Source organism: Alosa pseudoharengus, unplaced genomic scaffold, assembly GCF_046254945.1.
Source record: "Alosa pseudoharengus isolate Yale_2024_CS ecotype anadromous, Long Island Sound unplaced genomic scaffold, YU_APseudo_1.1 YU_APseudo_1.1_scf_28, whole genome shotgun sequence".
NCBI lineage: Eukaryota > Metazoa > Chordata > Actinopteri > Clupeiformes > Clupeidae > Alosa > Alosa pseudoharengus.
Genome location: NW_027468709.1, coordinates 85001 through 110030, shown reverse-complemented (window position 1 = coordinate 110030; position 25030 = coordinate 85001). Strand labels below are relative to the sequence as shown.

At 41.6% G+C, this 25030-nt stretch overlaps 1 long non-coding RNA gene across 1 annotated transcript; it reads right to left on the bottom strand.

Moving 5' to 3' along the window:
- Nucleotides 1–16461: 16461 nt before the first annotated feature.
- LOC143099442 (uncharacterized) lies at nucleotides 16462–19019 on the bottom strand. Its single transcript, XR_012981585.1, has 4 exons — nucleotides 18767–19019; nucleotides 17552–17619; nucleotides 17192–17366; nucleotides 16462–16811 (listed from the first exon to the last, which is right to left on the bottom strand). It is a non-coding gene; the product is annotated as an uncharacterized LOC143099442 (long non-coding RNA).
- Between the last annotated feature and the right edge of the window lie 6011 nt (nucleotides 19020–25030).

The following is a 25030-nucleotide window of genomic DNA, read 5'->3' as shown; positions in this document are numbered from 1 at the left end:
CACTAATGTATTCAATATAATTTTGTTTTCAATATGGTGGAAAAATAATGCAGTGGGAATAACTAATGTTTGCTTATTTGCATTAATTTATTACAGGTCAAAAAACTAAGTGCATTGGGCTATGTCCCAATTTTGTTTTACGCATGGAGAGAAAAAGCCTCTGGAAAGTGGGTGGCAGATGTTATGACCGATCTGCCACCCACTGAAGACAATCAGACAATCAGGCCAGCATGAAGAGGGCATACAATTTTGTTTTGCTTAAAGAAGGTAGGATTTGTGTCATTTAAAAGTCATGGTAGTTTTAAATGTTTTGCCTTTGCTGATGTGTACATATCGAAAATTAACATAGACATTTAATATTGTAGGGAACCAGGCCCAGGCCCAGGCCCAGCCTCATCCTCAGGTCCAGCCCCTGTCTCAGGTCCAGCCTCAGCCCCAGCCTCAAGCCTTTGCCCTGGCTGAGCCCCAGCCTCAATTTTATGTATTAGACTTATACCCTGCCTCGGCCCAGCCCGAGCCCCAGCCTCAGGCCATGACCAATGTACAGCCTCAGGCACTGGCCCAGCCCCAGCCTCAGGCCTTGGACCTGGCCGAACCCCCCCCCCCCCCTAAAAAATAAAGTGTAAGTGAACTGTGGTCTGAGAACACCATGTATGAATTTCCCATTTTTGTAATCATTATTCATGAAATACAGAAATCCTATTAATATAGGCTGTATTTGGGCCATGAAATCAATGAACTTGATGGCTAATACATTCTTTAGTTATTTAGCTGTATTTTTGTTGGTTGTTCTGACATTTTCAAAGTTCAAGGACCATGTCTAATGTTGTTCCCCAGATTTTATGAAAATGTGTTAAATTAGTTAAAGGTTGTAGCAAAGTAAGTATACATACTCTTTTGATCCCGTGAGGGAAATTTGGTCTCTGCATTTGTCCCAATCCGTGACTTAGTGAAATACACTTAGCACACAGTGAACATACTGTACAGTGAGGTGAATATGAGCTGCTAGGTGACATTTTAAAAGCCCACACACGACTGCATGCGTATGTCGTGTCGTCCTAGTGGATCAGCGCAGTCACACACACCCACCAACCTGAAGTGGCACCGTCAAGGAGGATGACAAGAATTTAAATGTCAAATAACAGAAAGGTACCTATCTATGATTATTTGCAGATTTTAAAATTGGACAGTTGCATTGGATCATATTTTGATTACGATTGCAACGAGCAGCCCTAAATGGGACACTACAGCTTACCACGTTGGGAAAGAGCCCTCTCCACGACACAGGTTGTTGGAGGCAATGGCTGAAAGAATCCAGCTATTGTTGCATCCCTGTTGTGGAACACGTGGTTTCGGTGTATATTGACATCACACTCGGCGCAGAGGAATGGGTGTGGTCGGCAGTCATGACAACGGACAGCAGCTGGACATTTGCCACACTGTTGGCAAATCCGATTTGCCACATTTTGTTTTGCCACCATAGTATTCACCAGCTGGGGTCTCTCTTTCTCCCACCTCTCTGAGGAGACTTTTTCAAGTAGACCAGTCTGAGGAAGCTTGTGGTGGTGCTGGTGCTGTTTCCTCATCATCCAAGTCATCACCCTGTGAGTGGTTTAGTTCCTCAAGGAAAGACTCTAGTACATAATATTTAAAAACAAAATGAATGTGTGCAACATGCTGTCTGTTTTCTGTGAACGTTGTCTGTTATTCTGTCGCAAAAACATGGAATTTACATTCTAATTATTAGAATTTACAAGCATAATGAACTAACAGAGACAAAATAAATAACATACCAACAGTGTCAAGAGGACAGTTGGCTATCTCACTGCTGCTATCCAACATCCTAGCTGCTGCCCCAGTCTTACGACTGTAACTGTGACTAGCTGTAGAGAAAATAAAACCCAAATCAACCTTTACAGCATTACAATTCCATCTATCTTAAGCTCATTTTATTCCACACAATGATACAAACTGTTATCAGTGTCATGACTCGAAGCCGCAATGCACCTCCAGGCCAACAGGTAGAGTCAACGAGCCCTGCTGGCTCGTGCTCTCACATCAGGTCAATGAGGCAATCAACACTTCCGGGTCAAGCTCGTCAGCGCAATAAGAGGCCGAGGCGCAGTCGCAACAGCGCTCGGTCATGAACTCACATGCGCTCAAGGATCACTCTGACTTGGATTTGAAACTCTGGACTTACTTTGCGAGAAGGACTGTCTTGACTAGGGATGGGCAAAGCGAGGCTTTATGAAACACTGAAACGTTTGAAGCAATTGTGCCGAATTGTTCCGAAGCTTTGAAACAATTCCGACACCTCAAAGCTGTTTAGGGTGAAACAAATCTGTCAAATGCTTCGTATTGGAGATGTAGTCTTTAAAGTTTGTGGCTCGCTGTGTTACCTGTGTTCAGTCTTTGTCAAAAGCTAAGCAGCATGCCCTTGGTCAATTACTGGATGGGAAACCACATGAAGTCACAATAAAGAGAATCGTATTGCTGCCACTATGTGTTCTCTAAATCAGCGGTCCCCAACCACCGGGCCGCAGGACATTCCTAACCGGGCCGTAGCCTACGACATGAGTTTTTTAAAAAATGCATGCAAACTAAACAAAATTTAATTTGCAATAATGTCACGTTTTTACATGGCATAGGCCTATATGCAGTTGTTTGATTGCACGCATCTTTGCATTTTGCAAGGTATTTCTTACGTCTGTCTGTCCCGCCTTCAACACTTTACATATTGCCTTTAGCGCTGCGCAGCCTCAGGTCAGCTCACTTCACTTGATCAGTTCTTGGCGAACGGTAGTGTCACACGAAGTTAGCTAAACTGCTAGAATGAGCAACAAAAAACAAGCATCTTTAGCAGGTCACTGACCAGAGTGTTTGAGTTGCAAGAGCCGCTGCAGAGATTTCTTACAGAAAAAAAGTCACCGTTAGCACATTTTAGTGATGAGGACCGTGTCAAAACTCGCTTACCTGTGTGACAAACCAATGAGTGGGTCCGCAACCCATTTGTCAATATCCCAAATAGTCCTAACTTGACAGCGCAGGAGGAAGAGCAGTTGATCGAAATTGCAAATGACGGTGGTCTTAAGGGTGTGTATAAGGAAACCTATTTGGCGGGTTTTTGGATCAAAACCAAAGCAGAATATCCCGAGATACCCGTAAAAGCGCTGAAAACGTTTCCCACCACGTATCTATGCGAGGCCGGGTTACAACTAAGACCAAATTGCGCAATCGACTGGACATTTCAAACACACTGAGGGTGTCACTGTCTTCCATCACCCCCAGATGGAAGCTTCTTGTTGCAGGGAAACAAGCAGGGCTCCCACTGATTATATTCGTAATGCACGTTTAGTTCCCATGTTTTGTTCCCATATTTTGTTAAGCATGTTCACACTTATAGATGTAGCTTCAAGTTGTTCAATATTCATAGTTCATATTGTTAAATTTTCACTTTTTCAAGTTCACGTTTTTCACAAGAGATCGTTACCTTCACTGTTCATACATAACTGGAGTTAGTTCTTTTCAAGTAATGCATGCACAACACATATGGAACATATACCCCCCCCACCGGTCCGTGAAAAAAAAATAGGAATCAAACAGGTCCATGGTACATAAAAGGTTGGGGACCCCTGCTCTAAATCACTTTCTTCTTATAAAAACTCTCGATTTTTGACCATTCTGAGAGTTTAGTTGAAACTGTGTGGTTAATGGTGAAGTAAGAAAACATATACAGATACGATCTGAAACAATACCTTACAAATCAAATGGGGATCGAACCACATTTGAGCAGCCTGGGCTACCGTGCAAAAAACACCCTCACTAACCACTACACCATCATGGTTATTGCTTAAGAGAAAGCTACACTGTTAAGTGAACCTTCGGTGCATTTCACCGGTGTCGGAAGGCGTGCCCGCACGTTCAATTAACTTTGGTCACATGACATGGGGATTTTGAACGAGGTTTCGAAGCAGTGGTCACATGACATAGCTGTTTTGAACCACGTTTCGAAGCAGTGTTTCGAAACACTTGTGCTTCGAAGCCTCGACACTGATTCGAGACGTCGGTTTCGAAAGTCACACCCCTAGTCTTGACTTACCCTGGACTCTTGGATCTCTGGTTTGTGAACTTTGGCTTGCTTACTCTTGACTCTGTTAATGGATTTCTTCTGACACACCTGGCTTCCCTTTCATGAATTTTTGCTTGCCTGACTACGAATAAGAATTGCCCTAAGAACTTGTTTGCCTTGTGACTTTTTGTAAGAAGTTAAAAGACCGCTGTGACTGCCTCTTGTGGATCTTCTGAGTGTTTAGTTTTCACCAAGTTATTTGTTTCAACGAGATGTGACCTACTCCTGCATTTGCCCTTTTTAGTAAAACTTCCTGATTGTTTCAACTCTACAACTGCGTTTTACTAGCTTTCCCAGTCCTGATAATCAGCCCAATTTCGTTATATCTACTGCTTTGGATGAATATGTAATAAAAACCTCATATTTTATACCAGGCCCATGGCTGATTCATGTATTCAATCCCAAGCGGTAATACAATCTACAATATCCGTTTTAGATCTATGTGAAAAATTGCAGGAGTTCTCCTTTAAGTAATATGACTGAAAAAAGAAAACTGACCCATTTGGTTTCGGGATGATCTTGGTCTGCCATAGACAACATTTCCATCACTGTCCCTCTTCAGCCACCTGACAGGTTGATGACTGGTTGAACCTGTTGATGGCTGGTGGATAGTCCTGCCTCCCGTTCTACCTCCATCTTACTAATAAAAACCTTCCATGGTCTGGAGTTCACCACTGACTATAGAATGGTCAACAAGCTCGTCAAGCTTCTTAACAAGCTGCTCGACATTGGAGTCACTCATGATGAACAAGACACACTGACAAAACACCAATAAAGGGGTAGGGCTAGGGGGATGGGGATGGCTGGGGGAAGAGCGAGAGAGAAAGAACAACAGAGAACCAGAGACTGACAACAAGACAAACGTGGCTCTTAAAAGTGCCTTTGTTTTTGTTTTGCAGGGAAGCTGAAGTTTTAAAGTAAATGATGAAGGGACTAGGGGACCTGTTGAGAGAAGGGAAATCATATGAATTCAGCTTTTTGAAGATCATGCTACATACTACTACATAAATACTGAATAACTAAAAGGTTTAATAATTTGACAAAATGCTGTTCTTGTTTGCCCATGCTTTGGGATGTGACGGGGAGGTCTTTGGGTGAATATTAGGCCAGAATACTGTATAACAATACAATATCTCCACTAGGTATGGACTAATCTTGACATTCATGGCTGAGATTAATACCAAACACTCAAAATGTATTGTTAAAATTTTCTCCAAGGCAGCAACTAAAAAAGACTCAATGACCAGCCGCCGCAAAATGACTCTTACTACTTCAAAGACGAGAATGGACAATCCCATGAAGTTTGCAAGCTGTTTTTCATAACAACCCTCGGATACCATCCCAAAAATGATCGGTTCATCACAACGGCTGCAGTCAGAGTCGCTTGACTCAGTTATGTCATCAAGGGACAGAAGAGGGAGGCACGGCCCAATAAAGGATCACATAGAATCATATGGGCCGTCCATTAGCCACTATAGATGCCAACATGCGCCGAACCGAAGATACCTGGCAAGTGACATAACAGTCAAGTTCATGCATGAGGACTTCATAGAGAAAAATCCTGGCTTCAAATGTTCATATGAGGCTTACCGCAAAGTGGTTCGAGAATTGAACATTAGTTTTACAAAACTAGGTGAAGGAGAGTGTGAGAAATGCATGGCGTGGATAAAGCACAAAAAAGCAGCAAACAGTGCTGGACGCCATTACAAAGAAGATTCTAGCAAAGACTGGCCAGATGACTGGTCTGTCCGGAGTGCTGATCTTCAGAAAGTGGTGATGCTGCCAAGACTGCCTGGTAACAAGACAGCAATATTTACCAGAGGGCTGGTGGCATATCATGAAACGTTTGCAACTGTGGGCACGCAGTCAAAGCAGATGCATAAAAAGAAACAGACACTATCAGTTGTGTGGCATGAGGGTATTGCTGGGCGCAATGCTGAAGAAGTAACATCAGCTTTCATTACAGCACTGACGTACCACACAGAGCGTGATGTGAAACATGCTGTGATCTGGGCAGATAATTGCACTGCCCAAGTCTATTGACCAGCTTAGTGACTCTTGTAAACAGTAGGACAACAGCACTGGAGGAAATTACCCTCAAATTCTTTGAATCTGGCCATACGTTTATGAGTGCTGACTCCATTCACCATGGGGTGGAACTTGCTATGAAAAGATGCCCTGGAGGGAAACTTTTTGACTTTGATGATTTTGTCAGAGTAATCAAATACTCTAGTTCCAACATTGACATAATCGGATTGGAGAACAAAAATGTCCTTGCTTGGAAGGGTGGCCAGAGTCAGAGTAAGCTCAGCCAGCCAGCTTTGGTGGGGACACTACCCCCCCCCCCCCCCCCCCCCCGAATATATAAAATGATTAAAATGTGCTACTGTCCAACTTGATCTAACTACACTGTGTAGCCTACATAATCTGCTTTTAATATGTAGGCTACAGATATATATATATTTAACATTTATTTTCTATTTGGTCTGTTATGAAATCATGCCCATTTAAGCACAGCTCAGTTTTAAGAAACTTAAATACATGCATGCTTAGCATTTTGTGAAAAGAAATCATTAAGGCTACATTGACAAACATGAGCTGCCTGTATATTCTCTGATTCTAATATTTACAGATATCTAGGCGATGTAAGCACAGCTCAGTTTTAAGAAATGCAGCCGAAAGACCATGTTGAATTTTGCTATAATTTATTTCAAAACCAGATTACTCTGGAACAGCTAACTATACACGGGAATGCATTACACCTTTGTGTTCGGTAAGGTCTGCTGTTTATTCTGATATATGGTTTGTCATGTGTTCCGTGAAGAGTGTGTAGGATTACGATATTCCACCGAGACGAATGGATGTGGAGATGGGCGCAGAGAATAATTATTACATCTCTTGAAGTTATTTTTCTCGCGAACTGTTTATCACAGCAAACAGTGGCTAGCTAGCACCGATTAAAAGCTGAGAAAAGGCTCTTTCATGTGACACATGTGTGATGAGTAGCCTACTTCTCGAGGAGTTCAACAGAGAAGAATGGGTGAATTTGGACGCACTTCATGCTTGTAGTGAAGTAAAGATGAAGCGCTGCATGCTGCGCAGGAGACTGCGGATCACTGGTAGTTATTATAGGTAACTTCAAATCAGCACGATTTACCCTTATAGGCTACTGCACATTACAAGATCTGTACGAGATGATCCGCAGCACTGAAGTGAGAAATGATTTAACTCTTTGTGTAGCGCATGTGAGCGCTTTTTCCCCCATTTCAACCTGAATATTGGTGGGGACATTTCAGTCGTAATTTGACATTGGTGGGGACACGTCCTTCGGTCCCCACGCAAATCTACGCCCCTGCCTCGATGGTTGAGATCCAGGCCAGGAGAGGCTCCAAGGATCTGTTCTTCAAAACCTCTCATGACGATGTTGAGCACTGTAAACTAAAACTAAAAAGAATGAATTACGAATTCCAGCTTGCCTCCGTGAACAAGACAAAGGAGTGTCCCTTTCAAAGAAGGCAGACATCTTCCAGAAGCTGATCCCTTTAATGCCAGAAAACCGAAGACGCTTCTGGAGGGAATTGTCTGAGACTGCTGATGAGGATGTTGAGGATGCAATGGACTGGAAAATACTGTCTTTAGCATGGTCTGATCTCTCCTGACCCAATGCCCCTATCTTTTTTCACTCTTTCACTCTCTCTCACCCTTTCTCACTCTCACACACACTCTCTCTCTCACACACCCACTCACTCACTCTCACACACACACTCTCACTCACTCACTCCCACACACTCTCTCTCTCACACACACACACACTCTCTGTCTCTCACACACACACACACACTCTCACTCACTCATACACTCTCACTCACTCACACACACTCTTACTCACTTACACACACACAAGCACACACACTCACTCACACACACTCTCTCTCTCACTCACACACACACTCTCACTTACGCTCTCTCACACACACACACACTCTCTCTCACTCACTCACACACACACACACTCTCTCACACACACACACACACTCACTCACACATACATACACTCTCACACACACACTCACTCACTCTCACACACACACCACACATACATTCTTAAAAAAACATACGTACACGTTCAAACGCACACCACCATAGCGACACCACCATCTCCACTCACACCTCACACATACACTGCATAACACAACCTGCATACCCATTCTCACACTGATTGCAGTATTATGAAGAACCAAAACTTGACCACTATGAAAATGTTTTGACATGATGAATTTGTTGTTCCTATTGTTTGGATGAATATAATATTTCCATTTTGCTTAGGCTTCAAGATGAGTTTATAGTGTTAGTGTGACATGAAAATGTGTTTTGATAGTGACTTCACGTCTGCCAAATTAGAATAACTACTCCGAATTTATTTACAGTGATAGGACAATATCTTCAGAAAGACATGCATTAAAAGTTCAGTAGCTGTTCCCTAGCAAGTTTGTACTTCATTTCTTGATATATTGATTACCTGAATGATTAAACTTAAACTGTTTGTAATTACATGTGAAGACCTATTACCAAACTGAAATAACAGCAATATGTTAAATAAAGATGGCCATAAAAGCCAGCACTGTTGTGATACAATTAAAATATTTCTATCTAATGAGTCTTGCATTACTGTTTTTGTAAAATATGATTATGATGCCAAAGGGGATAAAAAGTTACATGTACAGCTTAGCAGAACGTATGAAGACGGAGAAAACAGTCAATCAACAAAAACAAGAAATCGGGTATACAGAGTATATAGTGATTGCATAATATGCCACATATAATGGTAATAGCTTGGTGATAATTAACACATACTTTGACAAATATAAGCAGCAGTGTGCAGGTTTTGGTGTCAAGCAATGCAATATTGCTTGACATGAAAGTCTACAAGAACAGCCGATTGATTTTGTACCATTTTTACATAAATGTTTATAAAAGACGGAGTTGTCCCATTGTTAAGGCATCAAGCAGCATATCTTCACTAAAAATGTAGTAAGTGCCTCCTCAATTAATATAAAAAACTGAGTGATTATGATCACTTGCTACACTTACTGCAAAATGTTATTATATGGACATGTAAGTATAAGCAGTAATGCAAAGGCAATGCGCAGTATAGCCTATGAAACTGCCAAATTTTGTCTAAATGTCAAAAAACAAAATTATTAATATTCACCTCACTTTGATATATCTAATGATACCTCTTGTTGTTGAATTATTTTGATGCTCATACTTGGTGTAAGAAAAACACAAAAAGCTGTTTTTCTCAGTTTGGCATTTTTGCTGATACTGCTCTTAGCTTTTGTAGGGCAGAATTACCAGTGCATGAAAATGCAAAAGTTGGTGACTACGGTGATGCTAGGATAGACATGGTGCACGAAGGGATTTACTAGACCAATTTAGATTTGGAACTATTTTCGGGCATAGCACTGGCAAAGCACCGCTGCCAGGCACAAAAACATCACGCAGCCCACCATCAATAGCTGTATTTTATCCCACTCTGCACAGCACAAACACTCCATTTCAGTCGGCATGGGTTGGCACACTCCACACTCACACCACCAGTTCATGTTTGCTCTCGTTCTCTCATCCGACTCTCCTTGACTAGTCGCAACGTCCTCTCTTCCCAGATCCAAAGCTCGCAACTCCTCTTCAGTGAACTCAGGTTCGAAAAGGTAGGGTCTTGGATCTTGGTAGTCGAAGTCATCATCTTCGTCTATCGTGTAATCTTCCATATTCATCGCTATTAGAACTCTTAGAGAAAGCCCACCTGTCAGTGTCAGCCTAGTAGCTTGATAGTCATGCTGGTGTATTGCCGGAAGTTGAGGGTTTTCAGATGCTGCGTGATGTCTTTGCGCCTGGCAGCGGTGCTTTGTCGGTGCTATGCCCGAAAATAGTTCCAAATCTAAATTGGTCTAGTAAATCCCTTCGTGTTAATTGGCATTGATATTTGTACTTGATGTGAATGTACAGGTTACGAGAAATAATTATAAAAAATCTTGAGTTATTTGATCACTTTTGCAACGACATGCTAGCTGGAATCGCCGGATTACAGCGACTACGCTAAAACCGGGTCGTTTCTAGATTAGGACAATGGCTGGGTCAGCTATAAAACGCTTTGGCTCACTCATCCAACTCTAGGGACTGCGGGGAGTGACCCAATTTCACCAAGGGGTGGTGTATTCCTTTAATAAAAGTTGATAGTTTAAAAGTAGACCGTTTGAAAGTTGAATGTAGATAGTTTAAAAGTTGTTGATAGACAGCTAGTTTAATAGATAGATAGTTTAATGATAGTTTAAAAGTAGACTGTTTAAAAGTTGAATTTAAATAGTTTAAAAGTTGTTGACAGACTGAAAGTTTAATGAATGTTGATATTCAAATAGTTTAATGGCTGTATATAGGTAGATATTTGATGATAACAGAAAGTTTCAATGGCTCTTATGTTTGCTAGCAGTTATGATAACAATTTTAACTATGCTACTTAGCTAACTTAGCTAATGTTTTCTAGCAGTTTTGCTAGAAATGCTAACCATGCTAACAATGTTAACCATGTTACTTGGTTAACTTAGCTAATGTTTTCTAGCAGTTATGCTAAAAAAGTTAACTATGCTAACACTGTTAACAATGCTAACATGTTAACTAACTAACTTAGCTAATGTTTTCTAGCAGTTTTGTTAAAAAAAATTAACAATGCTAACAATGTTAACCATGTTACTTAGCTAATGTTTTCTAGTAGTTTTGCTAAAAATGCTAACTATGTTGACCATGCTAATTAGCTAATGTTTTCTAGCAGTTTTCTTAAAAATGCTAATAATGTTTACATGCTAACTATGCTAACTAGCTAGTGGGTAGGAGTCATAGTTGATGACAAGTGACAGTTACAATGGCTGAACAGTTAAAAAGTTCAGTAGTTTAAGTTAAATTGTTTAACAGTGAATTATTGCAGTGAGGCCTTTTATTTTGAAACAGTTTTTGGCAGAGGAAGCAGTTGAACAGGATGTGTAGTCTTAAAGGAACACGCCACCCAAAATCAGTAGTAATATATGTTCTTACCTTAACTTTCACGAGTTAAGTCATACCTCTCCCGTGCCGGTACGTGCACTCAAACGCTCTGTCGCACGTCGCGAATGTGTTAGCCTGTTGCTATGCTATGCTAGCGGGCTCTAGTAAGATGGCATTAATCAAACACATCCACGTTTTCCCTACTTAAATACAGTTGCACGAGTAGTTGATAAAAATGTGTAAGGTCACACAACATTAGCCTTATAAAGTTAAATAACTCATATAACTTAAATAAGTTGAATATGTTTTCTATTTATTCATGACTGTACATTGTAGATGTACATTGTGATTAGCCTACATACAGTTATGGTGTGGCATATTCAGGCTTGAACGTTGGATTAAATCCAGTCACAAGTATGCTGATGATCTGCTATAAATGCTCTTTTCTTTAGAATTCTACTTCTGTCATGCTTGTAGGCTTGTGCAACTGTCCATCTGCAACTGGAATCCGATGTTGGAGGTCTGGCTGCATAACATTGGGAACATTGGAACTATGTGTGAGGAAAGAAGTGATAACAAAGAGTCCCTCCGTGTGGCGCAGTGTGCAGGTAAACCAGTTGTCGTGCTCATGGGCTCCCAAGTAGTAAGTAGTAGTAAATAGTATCTATTTAATAATTTGTAGACACAAATTTCTGTCCGAACCCGGCCCGCGTCCGACAGAGTTGGGTCCGAACTCGACAGGCATTTTCATTTTTATGTCCGAACCCGACCTGAGCCCGACGCAGATGATGCCTTATTTAATCCCATGCTAGTGATTAAACGTTCACGTTAGCCCATTAAACGGAACACACAACAAACACACGTTAGCCCATTAAACGGAACACACAACGCGTGTGCATTTCAGGCGGCATGCCTGAAATGCGTTGTCGCGATAAACAAATCTTGCACGCTATTAGGTCTTTTTCACATTTTACTTTATTCTCAACAAACAAATGTTTGCATCATGTAAAGCAGACCTGTTGGATACCCAACATAATAAGTCATTTTAAATGTAAAGCTTCCAATGCATATCGCCCCCATGTGTCCGAACCCGACTATAATTTCTAAATATTTTTCCGAACCCGACCCGACTCGAGTCGGGACCCGTCGGGCTCGGGTCGGGTAGCCACACTCTACTCCCAAGCTGGGCCAGCGCTCCGGCGTCCCGCCTGAGTAGTGCCTGCGCACCTCGCATTGAAGAGTGTCTAATCCACTTTTAATGTACCGTCGCATGTCCACTTTATATGCTGAGACCCACAAAGACATTTGTCAGTTGGAGTAGTACACACATTAAGACAAGGAGTCGACACTTTATGTTGAACAGACCAACCTGTGACAAGGAAGGTTATTAACACCGAATGCACTGGACTGTCTCCGGGCTTGCCAAACTGCAGTCCAGCATCTCGAAGTAGATATTTTGGTTCCGATACGTTCATCTTCTTCCCTTGAACTAGTTCCTCGACGATCACAACATGTTCGTCAATAAACTCGCATGGCAGCCAACGAACCTCATGTATAGGCTGAGAGATAACAGCTGTAAAGCTTAATAAGTATGTCAGTTTGGAATAAACCGCAAACAAATCTATTCGATAACAACGCAACAACTCAATCGATGAAGCTGCCATGGCACAAATACAATAAACACCCACAAAAGTCTAACCTGTCAAAAGCACGGAAATAAGAGGACCAAATATCAAAACCATGTTGATTTATGTTAGCCAAAACGGCACACCAGTAAGCCCATCAGGTGTTAACTCACAAACTTCCGCGTTACATAGCGCGTCTGGCAAACGTAGGGCAGGTGGAAGGCAATCCTGCGCCCTGGGCGAAATAGGAATATGTCGCCCTCATGTTCATAGACTGTGTGCCACTTTCGACTGTGTGCTACCTTTCCAAAATGGCTGCAGCGTGCAGATCGGGGCTGGTTTCAATGTGGGGGAGCTCAACTTGCTACTTTCCAGCGTTACTGGACCGCAAGGAAAAATAAAAAAAATGTTGCGGGACTATTGCGATTGCGAGGCCTCACAGAAAAAATGGTAGCCTACAATTAACCAATTAGGCTTTTCACGTAACATAAACATATTACAGGCTATTATACAGAAATCAGACTATCTATTTAATATGATGCCGTCTGTTAGGTGTGCATTTAAACCTGACATTACCCAGGAAAAAAATAACTGTAAAATTTCACAGTAAAACAATGAAAGTTTACCTGATGAATCAGATTTTAGCATGCAAAATAGTATAGCCTACATTAAATGGTCATAATAATGTGATGAAAAGCGGACAAAAATGCAATCCAGTTATGAAACGAGACGTTGCCAGAATAGTTTGCCATTATCTTTGCTAAGTGAGGGATATATTTTATTAGGCCTATGAGGTAAAAGCAGAGAAAGGAACATGTGGTTTAGTCTGTAGGCCTAGTACTGCATCAAAATCTAAGCCTACACATTTCCTCACTTTCTTACTCGACTTCTTTCTTATGTTCAAACATGTTCTTAAGTGAAACAGCGAAAAAATTATTGCATGGTGCAACAATCTAATCTTAAATAATTACAATTATTTATGTCTGTGTATGGTATATAACCTACTTGGGATGCTTACATGCAGATATCAAAGTGTTTCTATTTTCGTATTGATGTGAATTAATGTGTAGATCCGAAGTTTAAACGGTCACCATCAAATCAGAGGATATTTCAGAACTATTAACGTGTACAGCTCCCCTTAAGAGCATCTTAAGAGCAGTGCATGCGCGTTCAAGCTACGAGCATGTTCGGGAAACAGTCGGCAAAACCAAACGAACGATCGTAAGATGAATCGTAGAAAACCCTCTTAAGAGCGTGTCTCCGTCGTTATCGGGAAACTGGGTCCAGGTCAGTTAACAAGTAAGATGAAGTGCAATGTGATGCATTCAATCAGATATGTCTGCAAACGACCATTAGCTACAGTCACCGCCATAAGTTACTCAACCGATCACAGCTGTCTGGCTATAGGCTACGTTATCCTGCGCCGTCCTAGCCAGGCTACCTTAACTAATATTCCCTCCTAAATTTTTGAAATTAGCCTAGCCTACATGTCAGCAATCAGGGAAAGAAAATACGCTGCCCGTGCCCACCTACCTCTTTAAAGTTTGGTTATGCTAGAAAGAAAAAGGCCAAGGCTACTCACATGAATATGCTATCCAACTCCCTTTGAAATCACCATCTCTTGAAAAGTAATGCGACAGTTGTGTGATTGCTTGTTTGCTGGTGGGTGAACAAATTATTTAAAATTGGATAAAGACGAGGCAGGTAAAGGCTATATGGGCATGTACCCTCCTATCACATTTTTGACTAGTAGTCTTATAATAAATTAATATTGACAGATGCCGCAATTAATTCCTTGATAACGTTTCCTTTGCATTGTAGCCTGAATGTTGTTCTAGGATAAGTGTCTGCTAAATTAATCAGTGTAAACATGCTAAATGATAGGGAAAGGAGCAGCAGATAAAAAAACTCATTTCTTTTAGTTTGGAAGGACTTGCATAATTGTATATCTTTTTAATAATTCAAATGGATTGATGATTGCTCTCACTCAATTAGCCTAGTTCATATTTGTAGCCTACATTAAACGTAACACGTTGATCTGAAAGGAGGCTTTTCACGAACATGAGTTAGAAAGATCAGTAGGCCTACTTGGGCTCATGACCTAACAGGGCGTTCTTTTGGGCTGGCTAGACCGTCCCATTTTTAAAAAAACGTTGGTCCAGTTAGGTCCGGTCTATGCGGTCACAGAAGACCAGTGCTAGGTAGCATGAATGCTCCGAAGCATCCGGCCCCTGAAATGAGACACGCCCACTGTCACTCACACTCACTGTCTCTTTTGAATGGAAACGCTTCCAAACGGGCGCAGGTCCTATTTCTCGCATGCATGCGTATTCAGCGTGGCTCGAGCCGTGCCTGAAACGTGCGTGTCACGCAGGAAGTGTGCAACCTCTAACCTGTTGCCATGGGAGCCCAAATAAAAACGGACGCTCCACGGAGCTGACACGCTCACGCCACGCCTACCGCCTGCAGCCGGCCTCACTGGATTGAAGCCTTAACATGAATAAATAGACAGTTATTTCTCTTGCTTTGTGTGTGAGTGTATTTGTGCCACATGCCAACATACACTAGTTTGTCCATCTGTGTTTGTGTCTTTGCATTTGTGTGTGTGTGTGTGTGTGTGTGTGGACAGTGTCTGCGAAGGGTCATGACATCAAAGCATCATTGTTTCTATACTGCCTAAGTCTCCATCATAGCCCACCTGCTTTGAGTGTATAGCCCCCCTCCATCTCTCTCTGTTTCTCTCTTCTCCCTCCCTCTCTATCCATCTGTGTGTGTGTGTGTGTGTGTATGTGTGTACACTGTAAGAAATTATCCCGTAAAAAAACAGGAATCAACTGGCAGCAGAGTTTCCAGGAGATTCCTGTTATTTAACGGTGCCCTGGTTTAACGTTAAGTTAATGTAAAATAACAACATTAATTTCCTGTAAATTAACAGGAAATAACTGGCAGGATTTCCAGGAGCTTCCCGTTGTTTAACGGCAGACTACCATAACATTAAATTCCTGTATAACATAATTTTCATGTTGGGTAACAAGAAAAAAATGTGATCTTCGCGTTAGTTACACAACAGGTCTTTATTTTTTTACAATTACAGGAAACAAGTGCCATATATTGAGTTCATCCACTCTCAAATCAACATTTTAAAGATAAAAATCCATGTTTTCACATCAGTTACTTATTTGTAATTTAACAGATATTTTATTTCACAGCACTTACTTGACAGTCTAACAGTAAAGTAATCTTTTTGAAAGATGAAGGGACATGAAGCAAGATAAATAGTAATTTTGGAAAATGTAGACTGACTATAATCGTATTTCAGGATCAGGGAATAAGACAGAGAAGAATGATCATGGAAAATAAAAACATCGCATTAGGCTCGTGTATCATGTATGAATGTAAAATGTAGATACATAGTAGTATTTTGAAAATCGGATTTCAAAGAACAGGCAATAAGACACAGAGGAATTACAATGGAAAACAAAAACATTTCATTAGGCCCGTTTAAAATTTAGACACGATATCTAGTTGTATTTTGAAAATCGTATTTCAAAAAACAAGGAATAAGGTACAAAAGAATTATCATGAAAAACAAAAACATCGCATTAGGCTCGTGTATCACGTATGAATGTAAAATGTAGACACGTGATCGATCTAGTTGTATTTCAAAAATCGTGAATAAGGTACAAAAGAATTATCATGGAAAATAAAAACATTGCATTAGGCTTGTGTATCACATATGTATGTAAAATGTAGACATGTTATCTACAGTAGTACTATTTCAAAATCAAATAAGATACAAAATAATTATCACAGATAATTATCAATATCATTGCATCGCATTGGGCTTGTGTACATGTGAGAATGAATAAACTGACAGATTATGTCCAGAAGAATTTAAAGTACAGAGATGAGTATAAATGATAATCAGGGAGGAAATCAAGTAACATTCATGAGAAATCAAGTATAACATTCACTTTACTTATTAGTGATTGTTCTTAGGCTTCTTCTGGGCCTTTTTTCTGTGAGAGAGAGAAAGAGAGAGAGAGAAAGAGAGAGAGTTACAAAAACTGATAGGGTACACTAGGATTCATGTAGAGGAAAATTGTGCCAAAGTGAATGAATCGGATGTGAATTTGTAACGTTAACACACTTTCTCACAATGAAATTAACTGACATTTATTACTTACTGTAACTGCATTTATATTTGATTTAATCAGTTGTATGAAGTAGAAGTATAGTGTTCTGTGGTTATTACAGCAGTACTATGCATGATTGCTCTCTACAGAGGGTGTAATCCTGCATAGTAGTGCTTATAACTACATAGTAGACTACTACACAACCCCCCAATACATACCACACATAAAACAAATTCTGGTTCGAAAGTGTCACATGAACTTACCTCTGGATGAATTCAAGGGTGCACGCTGCCTCCTCCTGATATTGCAGATTCAGAATGTAGAAGGTGGAGAAACATGTCGCAAGGCCTGTTAGAAATGTGGCGAGGTTGGACCCTTCACAAACGATTAAGGATTCAATGCTGACCATCCACTTTTGATGATTACCTTGTCGTTCACCTGAAAAAAATAATTTATCATATTCAATTTAAGATATAGATCCACATGTCAACTATGATTAGATTCATTTTAGGATTTTGTCCAAACAAAATTCAATACAGAAAAAAAAACATTTAGTATTCAAAAGTTGATTTAAATATGTATATGTTGATCATTATTACTCTAGTGAATGAAAACAAACATACCTAGTAATATCAGGCGAGGCGTCACAGGTAGGCTTGGAAGACTCAACATCAGCTACGGTCGCACATCCCTTAGCAAAAGAAAAGAAAGGCACTCAACAACTCTGTGATGTGATGTGTGTGTGTGTGTGTGTGTGTGTGTGTGTGAGTGAGAAAGTGAATGTAATCTCTGAGTGTGTGTGTGTGTATGCATGTAAGGAGTGAGTGAATGCGAGTTGTCTGTAAGGTGAGTATGAAAGAGGTGTGTGTGTGTGTGTGTGTGTGTGTGTGTGTCTGCCGTTGAATGATTAAAAGTGATGAGGCGGGTTTGATAAGATGTTTGTGTGAGGAATGTGTGTGCAAAGTAAGGGGGCTTGCTTTTGAAATAGTGTCCGTCTTATCAAAACCACATTGTTTATGGTTTCTATATATGTGCGTCTAAAGACCTAGATAGATAAATAGATAGATAGATAGATAGATACTTTATTGATCCCCAGGGGAAATCCAAGACCTGCATGTCTCTTAAATTTTATTTGCCAATCTGGCACAGCATGGAAGGTCTATATTGGGTATATTGTCATGAATTTAGGTATGGCTCACATAAATAGACGCAGTGGACTGATGCCCACATATCTGACATGTAAACATCTTCCTGTTGCATGCCGCTAGCTCAAATGAACTCGGGAGGAATACCATACGCGTGTCATGCAACCACCTCTGCTATGGAGAGCTAGCTAGGCTACTAACTAGCATTAGCTTTCTAAACTGAAGGACTTAACACAACTTTAAGTAATTACCAGCACGGGCGAAATCCATGCATACAAGTAAACACTGAAAGCAGCAGTCAACACTGATCCGTTTGTGCCATATTGTTTATTTGGCCACTGGTTTATTAAACTGATGATGCTAAGCAGACTTAGCTAGCAAGCACGTGTTATAGCAGGTAAATCCCGCGAGTCAAATTTTCAAAAACTACGCATACCCTACACATACCAATACATTTAGATGGCTCCAGATTGCAATGAAGAAACATAAAATTTGATCGACAAGTGTAGTGATAACGATAACGCATGGCTTAAGAAGGGCGAAAGCGCGGTCTTGGCTAGCTGAATAGCACTGCTACTAACTTCGTTTCAGCAGGGTAACATTCAGAGATGTTGTATTATACAACTTAATATAAACATGACCAGTGTGCTTTCAAACGTTGTATTTCTGGTCAAAGGTGACAGATAAACTCACCTTATTGTGTTGATGGCTTTCGATGGGTTTGGGTATGATTCCAACGTATCGTCTTCTCTCAGCAGACAGCTTCCCATCACCAGAACGAAGGTAACGTTAATAGATAACAGGAAGTACGTGTGTTCCAGAATAAACATTACGGGCGTGGTAAATAACAGTGTTGGAGCCTGATTTTACATATTAGTCTTACTAATGACCGGAAAGTCCTGTTTATTAAAGAAAACCGGTGAATAATGTTAGAATCTGGGTGTAAATTTACAGAAACTTTTTACAGTGTATCTCTACGCCCCACCCTCCTCTGTATGAGTAGAAAAAGTCTCACAATCTATCACTGCTCCTCAGGTACCACTACCAGTGTGTGCATATCTGTGTGTGTGTGTGTGTGTGTGTTCCCTAGTTGTCTGTGTGCCTTGCACTAATGAGAGATGAGCCTTTAAGTCACCAAATCTTTACTTAAGGGCAAGGCACACACACACACACACACACATAGCCTCAGCACCTATTACTGCTCAACTGAGACAAAGGATAGACACATTCCGTACTAACGATAGTGGGAGGGTCTCTATGGCCTCTCAATTGCACACACACTCTATCTCACAGACCATTATGCAATTCCCCCCACATAGACTTAAATATGTACACAGTCTTTCCCCCACCCTACAGAGCCAGTAGTTTCTACTGTGCCACCAGTCTCTCTCTCTCTCTCTCTCTCTCTCTCTCTCTCTCTCCCTCTCCCCCCCCCCTCTCTCACTCTTTTACCATGATGTGGCTAGGGTAGTGTTTTACGTTGTCATTGAAACACAGCTGTTTCAGACCTTGCTGCAGGATTATGGGTAGTAGGGAGCATGAAGAGTGCATCGATGCTGCCTTCAAAAACGGCCGTTATTCGGGTAATTCTAAGATATTTTAGAAGGCAGCAAAAAGAGTTTTTTCGGTTTTGCCTCACACTTGCTGCCTCGCTCCCCAGTTAGATATCTTAAAACACACACACACACACACACACAAACACACACACACACACTCACCCTCTCACATTCGGTCACACACACACACACACACACACACACACACTCACCTTCTCACATTCGCTTAAACACACACACACACTCACCCTCTCACATTCGCTCAAATACACACACACACAATAACAGCCCTGGAAACATATCAGCATCTCACTGTCATTCAGTTACACACAAACACTCACATTCACACACGCACACACACACATATACATGCACACACACACACATACACGCGCACACACACATACACACGCACGGACGCACACACACACATGCGCGCGCACACACACACACACACAAACATTCGCTCAAACACACATACACACAATCACAGCCCTGGAAACAAATCAGCATCTGATTGTCATTCAGTTACACACATGTACACACACATAAACACACACACACACACACACACACATACACATGTACACACACACATACAGACGCACATACTCACGCACACACACACACACACACACACACACACACAATTACAGCCCTGGAAACAAATCAGCATCTGATTGTCATTCAGTTACACACATGTACACACACATAAACACACACACACACACACACATACACATGTATACACACACATACAGACGCACATACTCACGCACACACACACAAACACACACACATGCACACACACACATGACATACACACACACACATACCAAATACACACACATACACACACACAGACACGCACATACTCAGTGTGTATGCACCTCATCAGGGTTAATCTCATGTCTCTGTAGGTAGATTAAAGTAAAGAGATCTCCTCTAATCCGACTGGCCTATCCAGCTGCAGTCTCTTCTACCATTACACTACTCTCACTGTCCCCACTCAACATGGCATTACAGCACAGTGTGTGTGTTAGCGTGTGTGTGTGTGTTTATCCACCTCTTATTAGAGTTTATCCACCTCTGAAAAGAGTTTATTTAGCAATGGCAACTTTTAACATTCAAAAATCACACTGTATTATCCACATTCACAATATGTACACTCATCAACACTACCTTACTGTGATCACAAAATTCATAGTTTACCACTACACCCCTGGTCATAGCAACCATGACACAAAGACACACACACACAAAGGAAGAATGTATGGAATCCTGGTAGATGGATTCATCTCAGGGTGTATTAAGTTTTTATGAGAAACACATGTAGTAGGTGCATGAGATTGAGTGTGTGTGTGTGTTTCTGTTTGCTGTCTGTGTTTGTCTGTGGTGTGTGTGTGTGTGCGTGCGTGCGTGCATGTGTGTTTCTGTTTGCCGTCTGTGTTTGTGTGTGTGTGGGGCATCTGATCAAACATTGAAACAGAGAATGTGGTGTTCAGCAGTAGCATGTTAGGGCAGACCCATCGTTCAACAGCCTTTGCAGGTCACCATGGCAACACACAAACGTTCAGAGTTTGTCGTTTTAGAAGTTAGCGGGACATACGTGTTTACAGGGTCATATTGGGTGTGTTTGTGTGTGTGTGTCCATAATGGGCGTATGTGTGTGTGTGTGTGTGTGTGTGTGTGTGTGTGTGTGTGTGTTAGAATTCTGGTTTGTGTGTGTGTGTTCTAACTGTGTGTGTGTGTATGAGTGCATGTTTGTGTTTGTCTGTATGTTTGTAACTTTTGTGTTTGTTTGTGAATTGCATGTACATTCTTGTTCTAGGTGTTTATCAGTTTATCTTGTGTATTCTCTGTGTGTATTGTGTGTGTGTGTTTGTGTGTGTGTGTGTGTGTGTGTGTAGGAGGGGACACTGACTCATCCCCTCCCTCCTCATCTCTAATGAGGAGAGGATAATCTCACGGCTCACACACACACTACCCTAAGCTGCTAATTGCCGTCTATTGTTCCTCAGCACTTTGAACTGGCACACACACACATCCTTGTGGACCACCAGGTCTCTTCCACCTGTTTGGTCTGCCCCACAGGTAATAACCCTTTAGAAAAACAAAAAAACAGACTGGGTGTGTGTTCTTGAGTGCTTTGTGTGTGTGTCTGTGTGTGTCTGTGTGTGTATGTGTGTGTGCACTGGAGCTTGTGACCGCATGTGGCTCATATTTTATTTAAACAAAAACCTGACACGCTAAAACTATGGTTGTGAAAACACTATATGCCTTATCAGTTCCCATGAGCACACATCGCACATCCCACATAGCCTGCCTGACCTCCTTCCGTGCCTCAGTTAATAGGCTACATATTTAAGCACACGATCAGAGACGTGTAATCAATTACCCACAATGCTCTAAGAGATACACACAAGTCACACACAAAGCTCCAGGATAGTGTCTCCTGAAATCTTCTTCATGGTGTATTTTCTACAATGGTCAGTGCAGTTGTTTGTACACAGGTTTGTTTACAAACATGATATGACGGTGGTGAGTGCTGACACTTGAGGAAAGCAGAGGCAAACGTTCAGTATGTTTGCGAACTTGAACACGCCTCAGGTCTCCATATGTTCCATTCAGTTCAGTTCAGTTTAACAGGCATCCTACAGTATGTGTTCATATGAGGAACCACTTCTTAGTTCAGTTTAACAGGCATCCTACAGTATGTGTTCATATGAGGAACCACTTCTTAGTTCAATTTAACAGGCATCCTACAGTATGTGTTCATATGAGGAACCACTTCTTAGTTCAATTTAACAGGCGTCTGGTGAAGAACCACTTCTTAGTTCAGTTTAACAGGCATCCTACAGTATGTGTTCATATGAGGAATCACTTCTTAGTTCAGTTTAACAGGCGTCTGGTGAAGAACCACTTCTTAGTTCAGTTTAACAGGCGTCTGGTGAAGAACCACTTCTTAGTTCAGTTTAGCAGGCATCCTTTTGCCTGTGTTCATATGAAGAACCACTTCTTAGTTCAGTTTAACTGGCGTCCTACCATATGAAGAACCAGTTCATGTGTTGTTGTCTTGCTGTCTTGCTCCCTGTGCTATTTAATCTAAAGATGATAGATATGTTAAAACACATTGGAATGTGAGTTTAAAGTAGCCGATCCTATCTGTCGTCTCGACCTTGATCCACCCCCCCAAAATCCCCGGCCTTCATCCCCCCCCCCCCCCCAGCCTTTGGCTTTCTGAACTCGCTTCTCAAGCAGGCTTCAGTGTTGTTTCAAAGACGGCTGGATTGAAATCACTGTTGGTTTAAGGTTTAAATTGGCCAACGCGTCATCCGAGTGTTCTCTCAGCAAAGCTGCTCAGAGGTTCAGCACACACACACACACACACACACACACACACACACACACAGACACACACACACACACACAGACACACACACACACACACTTCACCAGAGAGCTGAGTAACGTTAACCCACCATGGCCCGCTCACACACACACACACACACATCTTATAGCTCGCTCTCACACACACTCACACACACATCTTACTGCCCACTTCACACACACACACATACACACACATCTCATAATCGGCTGACACACACAAAAGACATACCTCACAGCCTTCTCATACACACTTATACACACATCACAATCGATTCACACACACTCGCAGCCCACACACACACTCAAACACACATCTCAGACAAACACTCAAGCACACACTCATACACACACACAAACAAACACCTCACACACAATTCCAATTCACATCTTACACATGCCTACACAAACATAATACACACATTCAGAGCCCTAATTTAAATTGCAGGCAAACTGCGAAGTCCTTGTTCATGAACTATAGCTATCGTGTGGCGAGTGGAAGTATGGAGCTGACTCATCAATGTCTGCATTCAACATCTTGCCCGTGGCATTAAATGAGCACACACACACACACACACACACACACACACACACACACAATGTCTGCATTCAAGATCTTGCCCGTAGTATTAAATGAGCAAATTTTGTAAATTATTTATTAAATGATCTTTAGTTTGACTGAAACTTCTCACTCTTTCCAACATGGCTTATTAACATCTACACAGCACAGTGAGTAGCCTATATAATATAATATACAAGTAATATAATATAATAGCCTGTATAACGTGTGTGTGTGTGTGTGTGTGTGTGTGATGTACAGTGCCTGATTCCCCAGTCTGTTGGGGTCAGGGGTCGAGGGTTAAAGGTCACGTAGTCAAGCAAAGGCGCTCCTTTGGTCTCATTATGAGTGTGGTCCTAATCCTCTTATACACAACGGCAGACTGCCCTTACAGACAGCCCTCCCAGCAGTGTGTGTGTGTGTGTGTGTGGGTGTGTGCTGAGAGGTCTCTTCATGATGGTCCTTCCCCGACATAGTGTCGCGCCTTTTAGTTGACGTGCAGACAAGAAACAAAAAAGGACATGTGTGCCCACACACACACACACACACACACACACACACACACACACACACACACACACAACCTGGGTGGTGAGTACACCTAAGTCACCTGTCTTGTCCATCGGCTTCAAACTCTAAAGACAAAATAGAAGGAATTCAGCCCAAGGCAACCTATCTTTAACACACACACACACAACACTTATACACACAAATATTCACACATCACTCACATTCATTTATTTATGTCTTTCATTAAATCCTGACATGCTTTGATACCCTTTGTTTAACTTTACAGCCATGAAGACACCCATATGCCGTTTACATACCGTCACACACACACACACACACACACACACACAGACAGAAATATGAATTCAAGCAAGCACAAACGAGTTTGTACCTATTGTTAATTTTGCCCAGCTGAAAAAGTGTAGCACTGCCTATTGTTTTCCATCCACTCTATTACTGTAGTACAGACTACAGAAAAGCAACACACACACAATTACACACACTCTCTCTCTCTTTTGTCTCTCTCTACACACACACGGTTCATATGTCCATATGTAATCGATGTAAAGACCTCTGCACATAGACGCCGATATGAGTATGGCGCGCTCCACTTTCAACATTATGCCATTGTGTTTAATACAACCCCACACACCTCAGCATCCAACCCCACACACCAACCCCACACACCAGCATCCAACCCCACACACCAACCCCACACACCAGCATCCAACCCCACACACCAGCATCCAACCCCACACCTCAGCATCCAACCCCACACATCACACACCAGCATCCAACCCCACACACCACACACCTCAGCATCCAACTCCACACACCCCACACCAGCATCCAACTCCACACACCACACACCAGCATCCAACTACACACACCAGCATCCAACTCCACACACCAGCATCCAACTCCACACACCAGCATCCAACT